General features: G+C 44.8%; 1 long non-coding RNA gene across 1 annotated transcript; it reads left to right on the top strand.

Annotated features, from left to right (window-relative positions):
- The first annotated feature begins 1,248 nt into the window (after positions 1–1,248).
- Positions 1,249–4,493, top strand: LOC148702873 (uncharacterized). Its single transcript, XR_015967245.2, has 3 exons — positions 1,249–1,596; positions 3,219–3,269; positions 4,309–4,493. It is a non-coding gene; the product is annotated as an uncharacterized LOC148702873 (long non-coding RNA).
- The last annotated feature ends 2,291 nt before the right edge of the window (positions 4,494–6,784 follow it).

Below are 6,784 nucleotides of genomic sequence, written 5' to 3'. Positions count from 1 at the left end.
TCTTTCTTCTCAGTAGAAACCTAGTGTCACAAGTGAATTATCATTCTTACTTTCTGGATATATTGGCATCTCTGCTCGGTATGTAGTTAAGTGTGGTTCTACAGTGAGAAAGAAAAAAAAAAAAAATCTGTTTTCAAGGTATGTACAATGGACTCTCATTTTTGTTTCACGAAGGAATTTTATGCATGATGTTGAAGCCACTCTGATTCCCTCCTTTAAAACTGCTTCATTCCAATTTCCAGGGCCATGGAGGCATTTCATCTTAAAAAGCAGGCTTTTATATTCCAAGCCATTATCTTGAAACTGATGGAGACCTACTCTTGCCAACAGTACATGCTGGTAAACCATAGATGTTATATATCAATAATTTGAATTCCAATGGCCTGCGAAAAGATCACTATGTTCAAATTGGCAGGTGATGCCTGTAATGCCAGGAAGTCCCTTTGCCAGAAAGCAAGCTTGAGATAATGGTGGACTGGTAACAACTGAAGATTTTACATAAGCTGGACATCGAATGGCTTTCGGAGGGCAAGTGTGACCTTTGGAGTGGAGGAAACATTGTGTTGCCCGGGTCTTGGAGTAGGCCCCTTTGTCCGTCAGGCAGTAAGTGGTAGGCACGCCTCGCCCCAGGCAGCAATCCGCGGACCCATAGGAGGTAGATAGGAGTGACCTTCTTTTGTAGATAGAATCTTCAATGAGTGGAAAGGACTCCCAGACTTGCTCCGCAGTACGAGCCTGTTTGGTGTAACGAAACAGGCTCGCATTTGTTCCTCCATTGCATTTTCAGTGAAAGTATTTGATTTGTGTGAATACATGTTTAGGAATTAGGGGAGATACCCTATCTCTACTATCCCTGTGGATAACCTGAATGTCTACGAGGGTCTCAAGAACTTTCAGATATGGCTGGGACCAATTAGTTATCGTTGTTTGTTCGAACCTTCGGTGGCAAACAAACTCCAGGCTATTCCAGAAGAAGCAGGGCAATATCATTAGTGTAATGTCCGGGCCCACAACCTACTAGGCCCAATAAGAAATAGGCCCAGTTAGAGGTTTGGGCCCAAATTTTTACTGTGGGCAGTACTATCAAAGTGGCAACCGGGAAGAGATTGCCACCTCATGCTGAGAAGAGAAAGGATAAGGCCACAACTGGCCGACAGGGGAGGGCCACCTCACGCCCCACGTGGCAAGGCCAGACGCAACGGCAGAGCGGGGGGGGGGGGGGGGGGGGGCAGCTGGAAGCTCCCGAAGCTAAGAGAGCAGGGGGGATGGGACCTCACTGAGGGACCCCCAGCCATGCAGAACCTGGAGCCGCCACCTCAACCCCCCTACTGGCAGCCGATTCCGGCGCGCCTGAGACCGGGGGGGGCAGCTGTCAGTCCCGGAGCAAGGAGGAAAGGAGAGGATGGGACCTCTCAGAGGAAGCCTCATCCCTTAAACAAATTATATAAGCCTCAGCCGGTAACCTAAAATCACAGACCCCTTAGAACACAGAGAGCCGAAGCCCTGGAGCCGAAGGTGAAGGAGCCCTGAAGCTCCAAGAGGAAGGAGGGACTACCAGGGGGAAGAACTGCCCAACGGTAACCGGCAAAAATCCAGGTAAGTGGCCCCTTTTAATAAAATTTTAGGGAGTGGAGAAACCCTCTGTGGGGTATTCTCCCCTCTGTTTCAACTATGGGACAGAGGGGAGGAGACCGGCAGAAGGAAGAAGGGTCACGGGCCGGACCCATAGACCCCGGACCGGCCTGAGAACGGCCGCGGCCCAAGGCCAGGCCCGATGACCACTCGGGCCGAGCCGCCTGCAGGGCACCGCAGCCTCGGCTGCGGCTGCTCTAGGGCTCGGGGGGCAGCCCCGGGCCGCCGGTCAGGTTGAGCCGGCAACCGGCGTGGCCACAAGGCCGCCAGCCCCGGCCGGACCACTGCCTCCTCTCCGGCAAGAGGCAGTGGTGCCGGAGGGAAGGACCAAAGAAAAGAAAAAGAAGAAGGGAAGAAGAAAGAAAGAAAAAAAAAAAGAAAAATGAACTCACCGGACCTTGAGGCTTCATCCCCTCCGGCCATGCCTTGCCGTGGACGGAGCGGGTGGAGGCTCTCGGGTATAGCCGGATCCCGACCCATCTCCGAGCCCTTCCCCTCTCCGGCATCACTTCGGAGGGAGGAAGGGCTGGCCTTCCCTTCAGCCGGTGCACCGGGGGGGGGGGGGAACCCCGCCTCGGTTGGTGGATCGGGGGGAGCCTCGTCTCCCCGGTTGCCTGCGGGAGAAAAAGGGGAGGAGACAGTGGGTTTCGGAGGGGGACAAAGGGGTCGGAGACTAGGGTTTTCGGCGGAAACAAAGAAGAAAGAAAGATAGAGGGAGAAAGAGAGGGAAAAGGGGAAGAAGGACCGGAGGAGGAGAAAGCCGAGGGTCCCGGCCGGAGGCGAGGGTTACAATAGAGATGAAGGAGAGAAGAGAGAGGGCTTGGGAGCGAGAGAGGATATGGGAGGTTGAGAAGGGAGATTGAAGAAGAAGAAGAGGAGAGGAGAAGAGGAATGGGAGATCGGGATGAAAGAGAGGAGGAGAGGAAGCTTCGGGAAGGAGAAGAAAAGAAAAAAGAGAAGAGAAGAAAAGGAAAGAAAAAGGGAAAGAAAAAGAAAAAGAAAAAAGAAGGAAAAGAGAAAAAAAAAAAAGAAAAAAAAAGAAAAAAAATGAAATGGGTTTAGCCAAATTTGACTAACCCAAGCCCAATTAAACTGGGCTAAGTCTAAATCTGAGCTCAATCAGATTGGGCTAAGTCTGAACGAGCCCAAACTATAAATTGGGTAAAATCCGAGCTAATTTAAGTTCACTAGAAATGGGTCCGAACCCAATTAAGCTGAGTTGGTCTCAGCAGACCTAATTGATTGTGAATCAGGCCCAATTCAAGCCCAATTCAACTGACAGAAGATCGAATTGATCTTGGGCTAACCCTGACTCAGGCCCAAATGAGCCACATTGACCAAATCAGAGGACCCAATTGGCTAGAAAAGGTTGGACTGAATTATAAACGAGGCCCCATCCTTTAATTAAAAACCCAATCAAACCATGTGGACCCAATCTGGTTTTAAATCGAACCCCAAAGGCTTCAAATTGGATTTGGGCTAAATCCTTGGATGGGATCCAAGCAAGTAAGTTCATAGTATGATGAACTAAGAAATTTTATAATAAATAAATGGGGAATAATGTAAACCCTATGATGTTGTTTTAGGTGATTAAGGATTTGTCACCTGGACTTGAGCAATTTGGAAAGCGAATTGATGTAAGTAATCTGTCTTAATCTTATCATAGATCTTGTATTACGTTTTATAAGATGAACCAGTATTTTTCATACAATTTGAATTGTATACATGATTTGTGAAGAAAGTAAGTAACCTGTTCTAATCCTTTAATGGATCATGTCATGTTATTAATGTTTCCTAAGCATTTATTTTAAGTATATATGTTTCATGCACGATATGTTACAATGCATAAGTAACTTGCATGATCTTAGAAGCTATGGCTATGTATGCAACATGATGATGCTGATATTTTAATCATGCATGTAAGTTTATAAAGTCTTAGCTAGCCAAGAGGCACTATAATGGGCTCAAAGATGCTACTGAGCTGGCCTTGCTAGTGGCCGAGAATAACTTCGCTGGCCTTGCTAGTGGCCGAGAATGACTAGCTGGCTCCGCCAGTGGCCGAATGGACTTCGCAGTAGCATCCGAGAGAATGGACCACGGCTTGCCGGGGGCACAGTTTCATATGCATACTTTATGAAAATGATATTTGAAGCATGATCATGAGGCTCATTTCAGAGCCTGGGTATATGAGGCGGGTGTTTCCAAATCCTGCAGATGCGTTTTGGGGAGAAGCAAAATCGGTGAGGGGTGAAGGACGCTTGCGTGAAGCTCCGAAACCGGCCAACATCTGGCAGGGGAGCCCCGTGTTTCCCCCTCATGTAGGCCCGATAGTCACGTGCCCTGCGAAGGCGGGCCGTGACATTTATGAACGTGCCTGGCCAAAGCATATATTGTTTTACAACGGGTTTTTGAATATATCCTTATGAAATGTTGTATTTTGCTAAAACCGCTATCTCCTTTAATGATGCTAATCGCATGAATTCTTATGTTTTATGAAAATACTGCTTTGTTTTCCAAGCATACATATTTTGCCATGATAAATTGTGAGATAATACGCATGTCAGCTTCTCAAACCCTGCATAAACATGGTTACCATTATGTTCGATCCGGTAAGATTATGTATGATTACCTACTGAGCCGTGTAGCTCATATCCGTTTATTTACTTTTTCTTTCAGATCCTCATCACTGATAGCTGCCAGAGACACGTTAATTTGGTATCAGGGCTTCTTTCTTTTGGGGTAAAGCAAGTATACTTTTGTGTACATAAACTACATAGAAGCTCTATATTTGGGTACTGACCAGCATGTTGTATTAAGAATGCTTTCATATGAAAAGATTTAGTTGGTTTGACTACCCTGTTACCCAGGTATGAGGCTGCGTGCTATTGTGGGCGGTAGTCGGCAATAGCACGGCCGTGTCACGGATCCAGGTCCGGGGCGTGACAATTAGTGTCCTCCTTAAGGCTCTCTAGGATGCTGGGGGTGGAACTGTTGATGTGCAGCCAGGCAGACCCAGGCTAAATGGATTGTCTTTCTCCAAGCTATCCTTTCTTGCTCCGGATCATAGCTTCCTTCTTTCCCTTCTCTCTTCTATTTTTCTTTTCTTTTTTTCTGCTCTTTGTTCTCTGTTTTTCTTTTATTTTCTTTGTACAGTTTGTGTTGGTATGATTTTAATAAAGGTCTCAGGTAGGAGGGTCTGTTAGACTCTTTATTATTATTCAAAAAAAAAAGGAATGTTTGCTGTAGATAGTAGTGCATGTATTCCTTTGAAGACCATAGAAGAAACGGAGAGGTTAATTGATCCCTTGGAATTATGTTAGGCTTGGTTATTTAGAGATTAAGAAAACATTTTTTCTCTTTGTTGATGTCTTTCTCATTCTGTCCTTCAAGTCAATTTGTGTTGGTGCCAACCAAAGTTCGCCGTACCGGTACCGGACCCCGTACTAGTGCCACACTAGCATAGGCGTACCGAGTGTCGGTACGGTACGATATGCGGTATGTCAGGGTACCGACACTGACGTACCGGTACCGGTACCCACTGGTACCGACCGGTACTGCATACCACTGCCAACCATTTACATAAAATCTATTTTCTTTTCTGAGCAAATACACCTCGCTTAAGTTTTTCTATGCAACCACAACTATAACAAGATGACTTTGTGTTCATGATTCATCAGGTATTGGCATTTATTTGCACCTCAATTATAATCACCAATGTAGATTTTAGTTCCCTATGTGATTCATTATCTCATATCATAATGCCAAAATGAGCATCCCTAATAGATACATAGATAAACATGTTGGTGTATGAATTTTGTATGTTAAATTTAGTGGATTTCACGAAATGAGATTGCATCTAATCAGCTCCCAATAATAAAGGCAAAAAGATATATTCTTTTATCCTCATTTGGTGCATATTTTATTTAGTAATAATGTAGCCTAATTTGTAAAATAAATCTTTGAAGGGCTTAAGCGCCTGCAGCACTGTCTACATTACATGAAAGATCACACCTGCCACCTTCTACAAATGTAAAGCCAACAGAGCAAACTCAACAAACTGCTACCTCAATGTATCACTTTTTGAAGGCTTTCTGAGAGCATTCTGCATGCATCTCTCTAATTTTTTTATGGGCGAAAATCATATCAGTTGTCAGTTTTTCCATAACAAGGAGGAGGGGGGACAAGAAGCCATTTGATAGCTTGAAGCCGTTTGATAAGGACCTTCATATTATCATAAAAGATAAGAAGCTATGTTGATCAGAACACAGATAAAAAAACATTAAAAATATCTGTATGAAGAATCAGTTAATCCCTGCATGTTAACCAATAATCTGTGGTTGACGTTGAAAGAAAAATTGCTGCCATTCACATCCTCCCACATCACCAAATACTAAGCTCTTGGATTCAATATGGAAATGGAAATATACCATCCTTCAGCCTGTCTTGCTTCCAAGTTTCTAGTGTCTCTAATGCTGATGGCAACTCCGAGAAGATCTGCCATTGTGGGCTGCTAGCAAGTCCAGTGCCGCTGATTAACTGTTCCTTGCAAGCTAACACCTATGCCACTGCTTCCCTTGGTTCTAGACGCATCTCTCAGAAACAAGGGGATCTTCCGGACTGCACAATAGACTGCAATCATCATCCATGAGCATTTTACCAGGACCATGTGTGATGACCCATGCAGGCATATTTAGTCTCATATTGGTTATTCGCTGGATAGATCTTGAGTACTTATCTAGGATCAAGAAATCCAAATAATATCTTCCGACTAGCTATTTTGGATGAAGTCCTGAATTGTGGCAAATGGTATTAGAGCGGACTCGGTATGTGACCTACATGGACTAGGAGATATTGCAACACGTGTATATTTGAGCTGATCACGAGCTGATCGTAGTGTTTAAGATTGAATTTGCATGGATTTGGATCTCATCTTGGCAAGGACGCTAAGGCTTAAACGGAGAAAGTGTTAGGGTTTCCCAGTGCCCTAGGGCGCAGCGGAAGATACGGGATTATAAAATTTTCTTATAAAACCCATTATATGAAACCCTAATAAGCCAAGATCACCTTAATAGTATAACCAAATAATGTAGAAAATATAATCTTGGTATAGAAGAATACCTATCACGCTATATCCAATATGTCTGAAGATGTC

Source organism: Phoenix dactylifera, chromosome 7 (genome assembly GCF_051530095.1).
Source record: "Phoenix dactylifera cultivar Ajwa chromosome 7, Ajwa_hap1_PhDact_Kaust_v1.1, whole genome shotgun sequence".
NCBI classification, from domain to species: domain Eukaryota; kingdom Viridiplantae; phylum Streptophyta; class Magnoliopsida; order Arecales; family Arecaceae; genus Phoenix; species Phoenix dactylifera.
The sequence above is the reverse complement of the archived record's forward strand: the minus strand, read 5'-3'. Positions and strand labels throughout refer to the sequence as shown.